Genomic DNA, 14,474 nt, shown 5'->3' on the forward strand with positions numbered 1-14,474 from the left:
CCAAACTGAAACTTTTTACCCATAAAACACTAATGCCCCATTTCCCTACACTACCCAGCCCCTGGCAACCATCATTTTACTTTTACATGTTAGTTTCTGTATACTATACCCTACTAACAGAAGCCAGAGCTCCATAGAGAAATGAATGAGTCCACAGCTACGGCAGTGGAGTACGAGACCTGTCTGGAACATATCATTGTGATATAAAGCAAGGACATTTTAAATAAAATAATAGGAATATAGCAAAAGGACACTGGAGACAGATTGAAGTGGCTCTCACTTGACAAATTTCAGACAATTTCATGAAAATGGATAATGGGACTAACAGAATCTTCCTGAAACAAAATAATAATCTATGATTATTACTAATATATTACTAATATGATTTACTAATATATGTTTGTAAACAAATATATACATATATGTATAGAGGTCCTCCATGAGGGTCCCACCCCTGCAGCAAACTTCTGCCTGGACATCCAGGCATTTCTATACACCCTCTGAAATATAGGTGGAGGTCCCCAAACTTTAATTTTTGACTTCTGTGTACCCTCAGGCTCAACACCACATGGAAGCTGCCAAAGCTTGGTGCTTGCACCCTCTGAAGCAATGGCCTGAGCTATACCTTGGTCCTTTTAGCCCTTGATTTAGTTCTCAGCTAGAATGTTATTGGTGTAAAGAAATGCTACTGACTTTTATGTATTGATTTATCCTAAAACGTTACTGATGTTACTAGGTCCAGGAGCCCTTTGGCAGCATCTTTAGAGTTTTCTAGCTATAGAGTCATATCATCAGTAAAGAGAGGTAGTGGGACTTTTAATCTTTTTATTTTTCTATTTGGATGCCTTTTATTTCTTTCTCTTGCCTGATTACTCCATCAAGGACTTCCAGTACTATGGTAAACAAGAGTGGTGGGAGTGGGCATTCTTGACTTGTTTCAGTTCTCAAAGGAAATGGTTTCAGCTTTTGCCTGGTCAGTATGATGCTGGCTGGATTTGATATAGATGGCTCTTATTATTTGGAGATATGTTCCTTCAATGATTAGTCTGTTGAGGGTTTATAATATGATAGGATATTATATTTTATTGAAGGCTTTTTCTACAATTATTGAGATAATCATATGGTTTTTGTATTTTAATATTTTATATGGTGAATTACATTTACTGATTTGCATATGTGGAAACAACCTTGCATCCCAGAAATAAGCCTACTTTGTCATGGTGAATTAATTTTTTAATGTGCTGTTGGATTAAGTTTGCGAGTATTTTGTTGAGGATTTTTTATGTCTATGTTCATCAGGGGTATTGGCTTGTAGTTTTCTTTTTATATTGTGTCTCTATCAGATTTTGGTATCAGAATGATGCTGGTTTTCTAGAATGGTTAAGGAAGAGCCCCTCATCCTCGATTGTTTGGAATAGTTTCAGTAGAGTTGATACCATTTAATCCTTGTATGTCTGGTACAATTCAGTTGTGAATCCATCTTCCATCTGGTCCAGTGATTTTTGTTTGTTTGTTTTTGGTTGCTCAGTTTTTTTTATTACTGATTCAGTTTTGAAACTTCTTGTTGGTCTGTTCAGGTTTTTCTTCCTGGTTCATTCTGGGAGGTTGTGTGTTTCCAGGAATTACCCATTTCCTCTTGATTTTCTAATTTGTGTACATAGAGTCATTAATAATAATCTCTGAAGATCTTTTGTATTTCTGTAGGATCAGTTATGATGTCATTTTTGTCACCTGATTGCACTTCTTTGAATCTTCAGCCTTGTTTTTTGTTAATCTAGGTAGTGGTCTATTAATAATAACAAGCTCATGATTTTATTGATCTTTTGTATGGATATTTACATCACAATTTCATTCACTTCCTCTGTAATTTTAGTTATTTCTTTTCTTATGCTTTTTTTTCCCCTAGTTCCTCTAGGTGCAACGTTACATTGTTAATTTGAGATCATTCTTACTTCTTGATGAAGACATTTAGTGCTATAAACCTTTTAACACTGCTTTAAATGCAGCCCAAAAATCTTGGTAGGTTTTTCTCTATTTTCAATAATTTGAAAGATTTTTTAAATTTTGCCTTAATTTCATTTTTTCACCCAAGAATTATTCTGGAGCAAGTTGTTTAATTTACATATCTAATGAAGTTTTGAGAGAACTTCTTGGTACTGATTTCTATTTGTATTGCGCTATGGTCTGAGATTGTGCTTGGTATAATTTTAATTTTTTGAATTTACTGAGACTCTTCTTATGACTGAGCATGTGTTAAATCATAGAATATATTGTGTGTGTATGAGAAGAATATATTCTGTAGTTTATAGGTGGAATATTTTATAGATGTTTTTTAGGTCCAAATGGTCAAGTGTTGAGTTTAAGAATTTATTTGTTAGTTTTCTGCTTTGATGAACTGTCTAACATTGTCAGTGGGATGTTGAAGCCCTTTGCTGTTATTGCAGCTTTCTAAAAATTTGTATAGGCCAAGAAGAACTTGCTTTATATATCTGGGGGCTCTAATGTTGAGTGTGTATATATTTAGGACAGTTAAATTTTCTTGCTGAATTGAGCCTTTTATTATGTAATGGTCATCCTTGCCCTTCCTGATTGATGTTGGTTTAAAGTCTGTTTTATCTGATTTAATAATGGTGACTTGCTCTTTGTTTGTTTTCCATTTGCATGGTAGATCTTTCTCCACCCCTTTACTCTTTGCCTATGGGCTGTCATTACATGTGAGATGTATCTCTTGAATACAGCATACAGTTGGATCTTGTCTTTTTATCCAGCTTTTCACTATGCCTTTTAAGTGGGGTGTTTAGACCACTTACATTCAGGGTTATTATTGGTACATAACATTTTTATCCTGTAATTATGTTGATAGCTGGTTGTTTTGTAGATTTAATTGTGTAATTGCTTTATATTGCCTGTGGCCATGTCTGTAAGTTGATTTTTTGGTAGCTAGTGTCAATCCTTCATTTTCATGGTTAGCACTGCCTTAAGGACCTCTTATGAGGCTGGTCTGGTGGTAATAAATTTCCTTGGTGATTGCTTGTTTGAGAAGTATCTTATTTCTTTTTCATATATGAAATTTAGTGTTGTGAGATATGAAATTCTTGGTTGGAATTTCTTTTCTTTGAGGATGCTGTAAATAGCCCCCCAACATCTTCTAGTTTTATGGTTTCTGCTGAGAAATCCAGTGTTAGCCTAATGGGTTTCTCTTTGTAAGTGACCTGATCTTTCTTTCTAGCTGCCTTTAATATTTTTTCTTTCACATTGACCTTGGAGAATCTGATGAGTATGTGACTTGGTGATAGTTGCCTTATATAATATGTCACAGGGTTTGTCTGTATTTCTTGAATATGCATATCAGTCTCTGCAAGATTGGAAAAATTTTCATGGACTATCTACTCGAAAATGTTTTTTAAGTTGCTTATTCTCTCTCCTCTCTCAGAAACGACAGTGAGTCATAAATTTGTTTTTTTACATAATTCCACATTTCTTGGAGGTTTTATTGATTTAAAAAATTATTTTTTCTTTATTTTCATCTGACAGAGTTAATTTGAAGAACTGGCCTTCGAGCTCTGTGTCTCTTTCCTCTGCTCAGTCTATTCTGCTGTTAATGGTTCCAACTGTATTATGAAATTCTTATAGTGAATTTTTAGTTCCAGAAGTTTAGTTTGCTTCTTTCTTAAAATGGCTATTTTATCTTTCAGCTCATAAATCATTTCACTAGATTCTTTGGATCCCTTGGATTGGGTTTCGACTTTCTCCTCGATCTCAATGAGCTACCTTACCATCACATTCTGAATTATTTATCTGACATTTCAATTATTTCAAACTGGCTAAGAACTATCAGCCTGGGGGGATAATGTGTTTGTTCAAAGGTAAGGAGACACTCTGGCTTTTTGAATTGCCAGAGTTCTTGTTCTGGTTCCCTTTCCCATCTGAGAGGTCTGTTGTCCTTTTAACTGTGGTGTAGGTTGAGTATAGCTGGCGTCATTTCTAGGTGCTTTCAGAGGGATAAAAATATGGAACACTTTATGAAAGTCCATGTCATCTTTGCACAGGGGCCATTCTAATCTTCTTTGTATCATCCCAATTTTAGTATATGTTCTGCTGAAACAAGCACTGAAAGACTATTTGACCATATATGTGTGGGTTTAATCCTTGGTTCTCCATTCTGTTCCGTTGTTCTATTTTTATACTAATATCATACTATTTTAATTATTGTTTCTTTATAGTAAGTTTTGAAATCCAGAAGGGTGATACTTCAAGCTTTGTCCTTCCTGTTCAAAACTGTTTTGACTATTTGGAGTCTTTTGTTATTCCATATGTATTTCAGTATAACTTTTTTCTTTCTGCAAAAAATGATATTTTGATAGGGATTGCATTCAGTTGGCTTGAGTAATATGGATAATTTAACAATATTACATCATCTACTCCATGAACATAAGATATCTTTCTACGTGTTTTTGTCTTTTACTATTTCTTTCAGCAATGTTTTGTAATTTTCAGTGTCCAAGTCTTTGTCTCCTTTGTTAAGTTTATTCTTAAGTATTATATTCTTTTTTATGCTTTTGTAAAAATAAGGTTGTTTTCTAAATTTTCTTCTCAGATAGTTTGTTGTTAGTGTATGGAGATATAATTGATTTTGTTGCACATTGATTTTTGTATTCTGCAACTTTGTTAAATTCACTTATTGGTTCCTTTATAAAGAGAGAGAGAGAAAGAGAGAGAGAGAGAGAGAGAGAGATGAGGCCTCATTCTGTCACCCAGGCTAGAGAGTAGTGGCACAATCTTAGCTCAGTGCAGTCTCAAACTCCTGGGTCCAAACAATTCTCTCATTTCAGCCTCCTGGGTAGCTAGGATTATAGGCATGCACCACACTGCCTGGTTATTTTTTTAATTTTTTTAATTTTTATTTGTGTGTGTGTGTGTGTAGAGCCTGGCTGGGTCTTGCTATTTTGCCAGGGCTGGCCTTTAACTTCGGGCTCCCATGTTAGCCTCTGAAAGTGCTTGTATTACAGCCTTTAGCCACTATACCTGGCCTAATTTATTAATTCTAACAAATTTTTGTTTGTGTAGTCTTTAGGATTTTCTAGATATAAGATTATGCAATCTGCAGAGATAATTTTACTTCTTCCTTTACACTTCTTGTAAGGCAGGTCTGTAGTGCCAAATACCCTCAGTTTTTGTTTGTCTAAGAAGTCTATTTCTCTTCTTTATTTTGCAATGACAGTTTTGCTGATTATAGCAGTCTTCATTGGCTGTTTTTTTTTTCTTTTAACGTTTCAAATATATTATCCCTCTGTTTCTGACCTGCAAGGTTTCTGCTGAGAAATACACTTATAGTGTTCATATGATTGAGTAATATCAAATGACTTTCTTCAAGTTTACTGATTCTTTCACTATTGAAGCTCTCTATTGAGTTTTTTGGTGCAGTCATTGTGTTCTTCTGTTCCTGAATTTCTATTTGGTATTTTTTAAATATCTCTTCAGAAAACTTCTTCCTTCATTCATGTATTGTTTTTCTGATTTTTGTTTAGTTGTCTATCTGTATTATAGCTCACTGAGCTTCTTAAGATTATTTTGACTTTTCTTTGTCTTGCAGTTCACAGCTCTCCATTTATTTTGGATTGGTTTCTAGTGAGTTATTTTGTTTCTGTGGTGGTGTCATGTTTTCTTGGTTATTTGTGATCCTTGTAGCATTTCATTGACATCTACACCTTTGAAGAAGTAGTCACTTATTTTAAATCTTTGCAAACTGGCTTTAGCAGGAAAACTTCTTCACCAGCCAGAGATTCTGAGCAGGTTGCCTCGTAGGGTCTGTGGATGGGCCTGCTGATAGGTTTCACAGGTGAGCAGGTCTGGTGCCTTAATCTGTGGAGGCCAACCTGGTTCCAGGATCCACTTGGACAAGCCCAGAGACAGGATCTGTAGAAACAGCCCTGGAGCTTGAGTCCACAGAAAGCAGGCTTTCAAAGAGGGTCAGCTGGAGCAAGCCTGGATTCTGGGTCCATAGGGGCAAATTTGGAAACTTTGATCTGCCGTTTTCTCATTGTTTCAAAAGTTTAAAAACTATTTCACATTACTGGATTTCCAATAAAGAAGCATAGATTTAAAAGTATTCAAGTTCCTGAGGTAGCTAGAACCAAAACATAACTATGTCCTCTATATTATATGTTGACAGAATGGCTACTGTAGTAAAATTATGCTGTATAAATGTTATTTTACTAATGTTACTAGTGTCTAAGATAGAAGAGCATCTAATATATTTTTGATTGGCTGTTTGAATTGTATTTTCAAAATAATTATAAACATTTTAATCATTGTTCAAATATGTGGTTTTAGTATTTTATACTAATAAAGTAAAAATATAAAAATATTTTAGTAGTTTAGTTTCTATTTAATTTATATAAGAATGGTTCTTATGTCATAAAATGTGTAGGAATATTCAATATAAAAGGATTATAGTAATAAACTGTACCAATTCTGAATATTAGATATTTCACAAAGTACTAAAATGAGTGGCAGCTGCTCACATTTGAAGATGATGCTCATGTCATTAACCAAAGATGTCATTCTAATTTAAAGTTATATTAATAGAAGATTAAACAAAATCCAGAGCATCATGCTGAAAATAGCATTATTAAATTGTAGAAATTTTTACCATTACAAATGTGTTTGACACAAATCAAATATTTTCTGTTTAGTCATTACAAAATAAGTGTTAACTATTAGGACCTATGACAAGAAAGCCTAAAATTTAGGTAGAATTTATTATATTTATATGAGATCTGGCTCTTAAAACTGAATTTCAATGATTTTAAGATCATATTAATATAGTATTCTTTAAATATTTTTACTTATAAAAATATAATTTAGGCCAGGTGCAGTGGCTCACGCCTGTAATCCCAGCACTTTGGGAGGCCGAGGCAGGTGGATCACAAGGTCAGGTCAGGAGTTCGAGACCAGCCTGGCCAATATGGCGAAACCCCATCTCTACTAAAAATACAAAAAAATTAGCCAGGCATGGTGGTGCATGCCTTTAATCCCAGCTACTTGGGAGGCTGAGGCAGGAGAATTGCTCGAACCAGGAGGCAGAGGTTGCAGTGAGCCGAGATAGCACCACTGCACTCCATCCTGGGCGACAAGAGCGAGACTCCATCTAAAAAAAAAAAAAAACATAATTTAGTCCAAGATAAACCTGCGCAACATATTAAGACCCCAACTCTACAGAAATATTTTTTAAAATTTAAAATTTAAAAACCTAACAAATAATTAACTAATGAAACTTAAAAAGTATGCAAAATATTTAACAGTCACTTCATAAAATAATATATACAAATGGAAAGTGTTCATAAAGATGTGGAATAACTGAAACTGTCATACATTGATAACATTGAAGAGACACTTTCAAAAACAGTTTGGAAGTGTCTAAAAAGGCAAACATAACGTGTAGCATATATGGTAAAGCAATCACCTATGCAGCTATTTATCCAAGAAAAGTGAAAATGCACATTAGGAAAAGACTTGCATTTATAGTTTTTTAGTATCTTAATTTATATCAAAAACTGGAATCAACTCAAAAGGCCATCAACTAATGAACAGAAAAACATACTGTGGTACATGCATACTGTGGGATTTTACCCAGCAATAAAGAGGTAAAAGCTAGTGAGACACTGTAGCAACACAGATAAATTACAAAACCATCATTCTAAGTGAAAGAAACCAGACTCAAAAGACAACATATGAACAATTTCATCTATATAAAATTCTTTAAAAATGGCTAACTATATTAACAGAAAACATATTGTTTGCCAGGGTTTAAAGTCACGGGAGAAGATCAACTGCGAAGAGGAATGTAGGAACTTTTTTAGATGATGTCATGTTTAATATCATAATCTTGGTGAGAATTACATGACTATGTACATTTGTTCAAAACTTGTTAAGTACTACCTCAATAAACCTCACTTACCAAAATTGCTTATCATGGAAATAATGTAAATAATTCAGAAATGTTGGATATATTTTTTATTTGATAATCATGATCTGCTATGTGTCTTTTTCTTTCTTTTATTATACATTACGTTCTGGGGTACATGTGCAGAAAGTGCAGGTTTGTTACTTAGGTGTACACATGCCATGGTGGTTTGCTGCACCCATCAACCTGTCATCTACATTAGGTATTTCTCCTAATGCTATCCCTCCCCTAAACCCCCACCCCCTGACAGGCCCCAGTGTGTTCCCCTCCCTGTGTCCATGTGTTCTTATTGTTCAACTCCCACTTATGAGTGAGAACATGTGGTGTTTGGTTTTCTGTTCTTGTGTTAATTTGCTGAGAATGATGGTTTCCAGTTTCATCCATGTCCCTGTATCCTTTTTATGGCTACATAGTATTCCATGGTGTACATGTGCCACGTTTTCTTTATCCAGTCTATCATTGATAGGCATTTGTGTTGGTTCCAAGTCTTTGCTATTGTGGAGAGTGCTGCAATAAACATTCGTGTGCGTGTGTCTTTATAGTAGAATGATTTATAATCTTTTGTATATATACCCTATAATGGGATTGCTGGGTCAAATGGTATATTTCTGGTTCTATATCCTTGAGGAATTGCCAGACTGTCTTCCACAATGTTTGAACTAATTTACACTCCCACCAACAATGTAAAAGCATTTGTCTTTCTCTACATCCTCTCCAGCATCTGTTGTTTCCTGACTTTTTAATGATTGCTATTAAGTGTCTTTCTAGATGTTCATCAGAATTCATTCTTTCTGTCTAACATAGTACTAGAATTACAACTGGAAAATTGTTGCCTAGCTGGGGACTGTTTTTTTCAGATTCTCTGCCATGGTCAGGTGATTGAGCTCTATCAATAGCATGTTAATGAAAATAAAATTTGCAATGTCTGTTTCACTTTATTAAAAGTATTTACCTTTAGTTTTCACTCTTTGTCCCTACTCTCTGGAATGGGGATGATTAGAAAGACCTTAAAAACTATGTATATAAGATGATATAGTTACTGCCGGCTTCTGTGAAATAGAACTACTAATTCATCACAACGATTCATATTTGACTGATTTTGAATAAGAAATGATTTCTTTGTTCTTTAAGCCAATGAGTTCTGGGAGTTTCTTTCTTATTACGTAGCCTATTCTACTCAAAAATCACTTTTCTTAATGGAAATCTCTCCTCTGATAGTATGAACTCTCAAATAAAGACTAAAAAATTCCATCACATTCCACTTACTAAGGATATGAGAAATAGAATCTTTGTCCCTTCATTCTATTTTTGAGTAATAACATCTATCTTCTTAAAAGTGTGTATCTTCCTTTGATATTTATGTCATGTTATTTATGATATTTATGTTAGCATCTGCTTTTCCTCATCAGAGAGAGCTGCTAACCATTCTTTTTTCTTCAGTAATGAAAAACTTTTTCTATGTTTAGGTCTGACATCAACATAGTCCTCTTAAAGACTTGATGGATGATGTAACACCTTGGTTTCATGAACTTATTTCCATTTTTTAAATTAGTGAATGTATTTATTTCAATAGTTTTTGGAAAACAGGTGGTTTTTGGTTATATGGATAATATCTTTAGTGGGGAGGGGTGATTTCTGAGACTTTGGTCCAATTATCTTTTAGACACTAGTTCTGCCTCCACTCTGAAAATTCTTACTAGCCTCCCAGGTTCCAGCGATTCTCGTGCCTCAGCCTCCTGAGTAGCTGGGATTATAGGCATCTGCCACCATGCCCAGCTAATTTTTGTGTTTTCAGTAGAGATGGGGCTTCGCAATGTTGGCCAGGCTACTCTCAAACTCCCAACCCCAGGTTATCCACCCATCTCGGCTTCCCAAAGTGCTGGGATTACAGGCCTGAGCCACAGCACCTGGCCTAACCAACATATCTTGATCTCTGAAATCATTAATTCATAATTCCATTATCTCATTTATTTTCTTCACTTCCTCCATTGTTTGCTCAATCACTGGTGCTACACATGTTCTATCTCATGGAGATCACATTCTATTAGCCACCTCATGCCTTCATGTCCTTTATCATCCCAGCTTAAAACTGAGGGTCCATCATTTCAATCATTCTCTTGCTTCTTCCCCAATCTCTCTTGCTACTTTGCGACCTCTTAGTTTTCATATAAAAATACTTCCAACTTGCATAGCCCCATTTATTCATGCAGTAGGTGAACGTTGATTAAAACAAACAACTTAACAAATTATTACCACCTAAGCTCCACCAGTTCCTGAAACATTACCCCCTAATTCCACTGCATCTCTCTACTCCCTCTGCTATTGTGGTAAGAGTAGCAATGGTGGTTAAGATGTTTTGAATAGTTTTTCTCATACCTGCAGTAAAATATCCCGACTAATGACCATTCTCTTACATATTAGTAAATTTTCTGTTGCCATAGAGTCTAACATAAAAATACATTGTACATTAGCATACATAATACTTGTTCTATACATTTTCAATGTCTATGTTGCATATTGCTGATCCAAATCTCAAACATTTAAAATATAAACTGACATAAAAAGACCCCATGTAGAATGTCAATGGAACAGATTTAAAAATCTAGCAGAAAACTTTGCAAGATATATGCAATATCTGCACGAAATAACATGAATACTAAGGGACACTAAAGAAGAAATATTTAATGCACACAGATGTTTATATGTTGTCAAGAAAACTCAACATATAAAGATTTCCATTCACCTTAAGTTTTAAAACTACCTACTATCTACAAATTTAATGTGATTTCATTATATTTTAAGAGAAAGGAGAATAATTAAACTGACCCAAAATTGTATGTGAAAAAGATAGCAAGAAAATTTCATAAAGAGTATTGATTGGGAATTAGATACCCCAATGTTATATCATACAATAAAGCTACTATAATTTAAAAATTTTAGTAGTAACGTATCATTGCTCATATGTAGTCAAGAGAGAAAAAGTTTACATAAAGACACAAATGCATACAAATATTTAGTATTTAAAACAAATGAATTTCACATTAGTGGGGTGTGTTAGTCTGTTCTCACACTGCTATCAAGAACCTGATATTGGGTAATTTATAGAGAAAAGAGGTTTAATCAGTTCATGGTTTGGTGGGCTGTACAAGCTTCTGCTTCTGGGAGGCCTCAGGAAACTTAATATGGCAGAAGGTGAAGAGGAAGCAAGCACATCTTCACAAGGCTGGCAGAGGTGGGAGGGGCAGGGCTACACACTTTTACAACAACCAGATTTCATGAGAGCTCACTCACTATCACGAGAACAGCATGGGGAAAGTCCACTCCCATGATTCAATCACCTCCTACCAGGCCCCTCCTCCAACACTGGGATCACAATTCAACATGAGATTTGGGTGGGAACACAGAGCCAAACCACATCATGGGGAAAAGACAGTGAATGGGACAACTGACATCAGAAAAGAAAACACTGTATCTTTACATTATAACATAACTGTTGAATCATAGTTCTGGAAAATTATTTATGTAATATTTTATGTAAATATATTCTCAAAAAATGCATGAAATTTAAAAGGCTATGAATCCTGCCATTGAAAATAGCCTAAGACTAGAAACAATACACTAAAAGGGAATCAGTAAAATAAATTATTGTACAGTTATTTAACAGAATACTACAGAAGCATTAACAAAATGAGAGGATTCCTAATGTATTGACTGAGAATTTTCCCAAGAAATATTGTTAAGTAACTTAAGTGATTCAGAGAATGATGTACATTGTATGCTATCATCTGGGTAAAACTATTGCAAATTTTTCCGGGAGGGGAGGAATTAAATGACTTGGATATCAGCCCCAATAAAGTGTCTAATATATACATTCAATATATACTTATTGAATGAGTCAATAAACACAATACCAAAGTAAGACTGTCAAAAGGCAATGTAGAAAACATAGGATTGATTAAATAAATAAGAAATACAGGCAGTGAGTTTAATAATTTATAGAAAACAAAAATAATTTCGTATAGGAGTCATTTAGAAAGCTTTCAGGGAAAAAGTAAATTTTTAAAAGATTACAGTTTTCTGTAAAACTTTGCGTACCCTTCCATGTCTGATTGCTTTGGCTAGGACTTCCAGTACTATGTTGAATAACAGTGATGACAGTGGACATTCTTGTCATGTTCTACATTTTAGAAAAAATGCTTTCAGTATTTCCCCATCCAGTATGATACTAGCTGTGGATCTGTCACATAGGGCTTTTATTATGTTGACATACATTCCTTCTATTCCCAGTTTATTGAGGGATTTTTATCATGAAGTGATGTTGAATTTTATCAAATACTTCTTCAGCATCTATTGAAATAATCATATGGTTGTTGCTTTAATTCTCTTAATATGATGTATCCCATTGATTGATTAGCATATATCGAACCATTGTTGCATCCATGGGATATATCCCAGTTGGTCATGATGAATGATTTTTTAATGTGTTGCTAAATTCAGTTTATAAGTATTTTGTTGAAGATTTTGCATCAGATTTCATCAGGAATATCGATTTGTAGGGGTTTTTTTTGTTTTTTTTTGTTGTTGTTGTTTTTGATGTGTCCAGTATTCCCTTCTCTTCTATTTTTTGTAATAGTTTAAGTAAGATTGGTATTAGGTCTTCTTTACATGTTTGGTAAAATTCAGGGTTCAATCTCGACAGTTTGTATGTATCTAGGAATTTATCCATTACTCTACGTTTTCCAATTTATTGCCATGTAGTTGCTCATAGTAGTCTCTAATGATGCTTTGAATTTCTGTGGTATCAGTTATGATATCTCCTCCTTCATCTCTGATTTTACATATGTTAATCTTCTCTCTTTTTTTCTTAGTCTGGTTAAAGTTTTTTCTATTTTGTTTACACTTTCATAAAAGCAACATTCTGTTTTGTTGGTATTTGTGTTGTTTTTCTTTCACTTTCATTTATTATTATTATCATTATTATTTCTGCTTTAATTTTATTTCTTTTCTTCAAATAATTTTGTGTTTGGTTTGCTCTTGCTCTTCTAGTTTTCTAAGATGCATCTTCAGATTGTGTATTTGAAATTTTTCTACTTTTTTATGTAGTTACTTATTGTTATAACCTTTCCTCATTGTATTATTTCCACTGTATCTCAAAGGTTTGAGTATATTGTGTATCCATTTTTATTTGCTTCAAAAAAATTTTAAATATTCTTCTTAATTTCTTTATTTACCCACTAAACACTTGGGGGCATATTGTTTATATTCCCTGTGTTCGTTGTTTGTACATTTTCCAGAGTTTCTATTGATTTCTGATAACATTCCATTGCAGTCACAGAAGATGTTTGATACAATTTTATTTTTTTGATTTTTAAAGACATTTTGTGGCTTTGAGAATGATCCATTTGTTGAGGAGAAGAAGGTGTATTCTGCAGCTCTTGGATCAAATGTTGTGCAACTATCTATTAGCTACACTTGGCCTACAGTGCAGATTAAGTCAAAAGTTTCTTTGTTATATCTTCTTGCTGAAATGACCCCCTTATCATTTTATAATGCCCTTCTTTGTCTCTTTTTGTAGTTTTGTCTTGAAATTTCTTTTGTCAGATACAAGTATAGCTATTCCTTCTCTTTTTTTGGTTTTCATTTGCATGAAATATCTTTTACCATCTCTTTATTTTCAGTAAAATATTTGTGTCTTTATAGGTGATGTGTGTTTCTTAACGTATCATTGGGTCTTATTTCTTTATTCATTCAGCCACCCTATGTATTTTGATTGAGAGTTTAGTCCATTGCTATTATTGTTCAATGTTATTATTGATAAATAATGACTTACTACTGCCATTTTATTATTTGTTTTCAGGTTGTTTTGTCATCCTCCCTTCCTTCCTGCCTTCCTTTTTGTAAAGCTGATTTTCCCTAGTGGTATGTTTTAATTTATTGCTTTTTATTTTTTGTATATCTGTTGTAAATTTTTTCTTTGAAGTTACCACAAGGCTTGCAAATAACATCTAACTTATTATTTTAAACTAATAACAACTTAACACTGATTGCAAAAAAAAAAGCAAAAAGAAAATCAATAATAAATCTACAATTTAACTTCATCTTTCCACTTTTTAACTTTTTTGTTTCTATTTATATCTTATACTGTGTCTTGAAACATTGCTATAGTTATTTTTAATAGGTTCATCTTTTAGTCTTTCTACTCAAGATATGAGTAATTTACACATCATAAGTACAGTATTATAATATTCTGTGTTTGGCTGTGTACTTGCTACTACTAGGGAGTCTTGTACCTTCAGATGATTTCTTGTTGCACATTAGCATCCTTTTCTTTCAGATTGAACAACTCCCTTTAGCACTTCTTGTAGAACAGGTCTGGGATGAAGGAAATCCTTCAGCTTTTGTTTGTCCAAAAAAGTCTTCATTTATCCTTCATGATTGAAGGATATTTTTGCTGGATATCCTATTCTAGAATAAAAGCATTTTTTGTTTGTTTTGTTTGTTTGTTTGT

The 14,474-nt window shown here is 33.7% G+C and overlaps 1 long non-coding RNA gene and 1 other non-coding gene across 2 annotated transcripts in view; both read right to left on the reverse strand.

Moving 5' to 3' along the window:
• LOC134809609 (uncharacterized) overlaps nt 1-14,474 on the reverse strand; it is a 264,385-nt gene that overhangs the window by 101,114 nt on the left and 148,797 nt on the right. The gene's annotated exons all lie outside the window — the stretch shown is intronic.
• On the reverse strand, nt 4,005-4,111 carry LOC112208738 (U6 spliceosomal RNA). The gene has a single exon (XR_002943314.1). It is a non-coding gene; the product is annotated as a U6 spliceosomal RNA (small nuclear RNA).

This window comes from Pan troglodytes, chromosome 2, assembly GCF_028858775.2.
Source record: "Pan troglodytes isolate AG18354 chromosome 2, NHGRI_mPanTro3-v2.0_pri, whole genome shotgun sequence".
In the NCBI taxonomy this organism is placed as follows: domain Eukaryota; kingdom Metazoa; phylum Chordata; class Mammalia; order Primates; family Hominidae; genus Pan; species Pan troglodytes.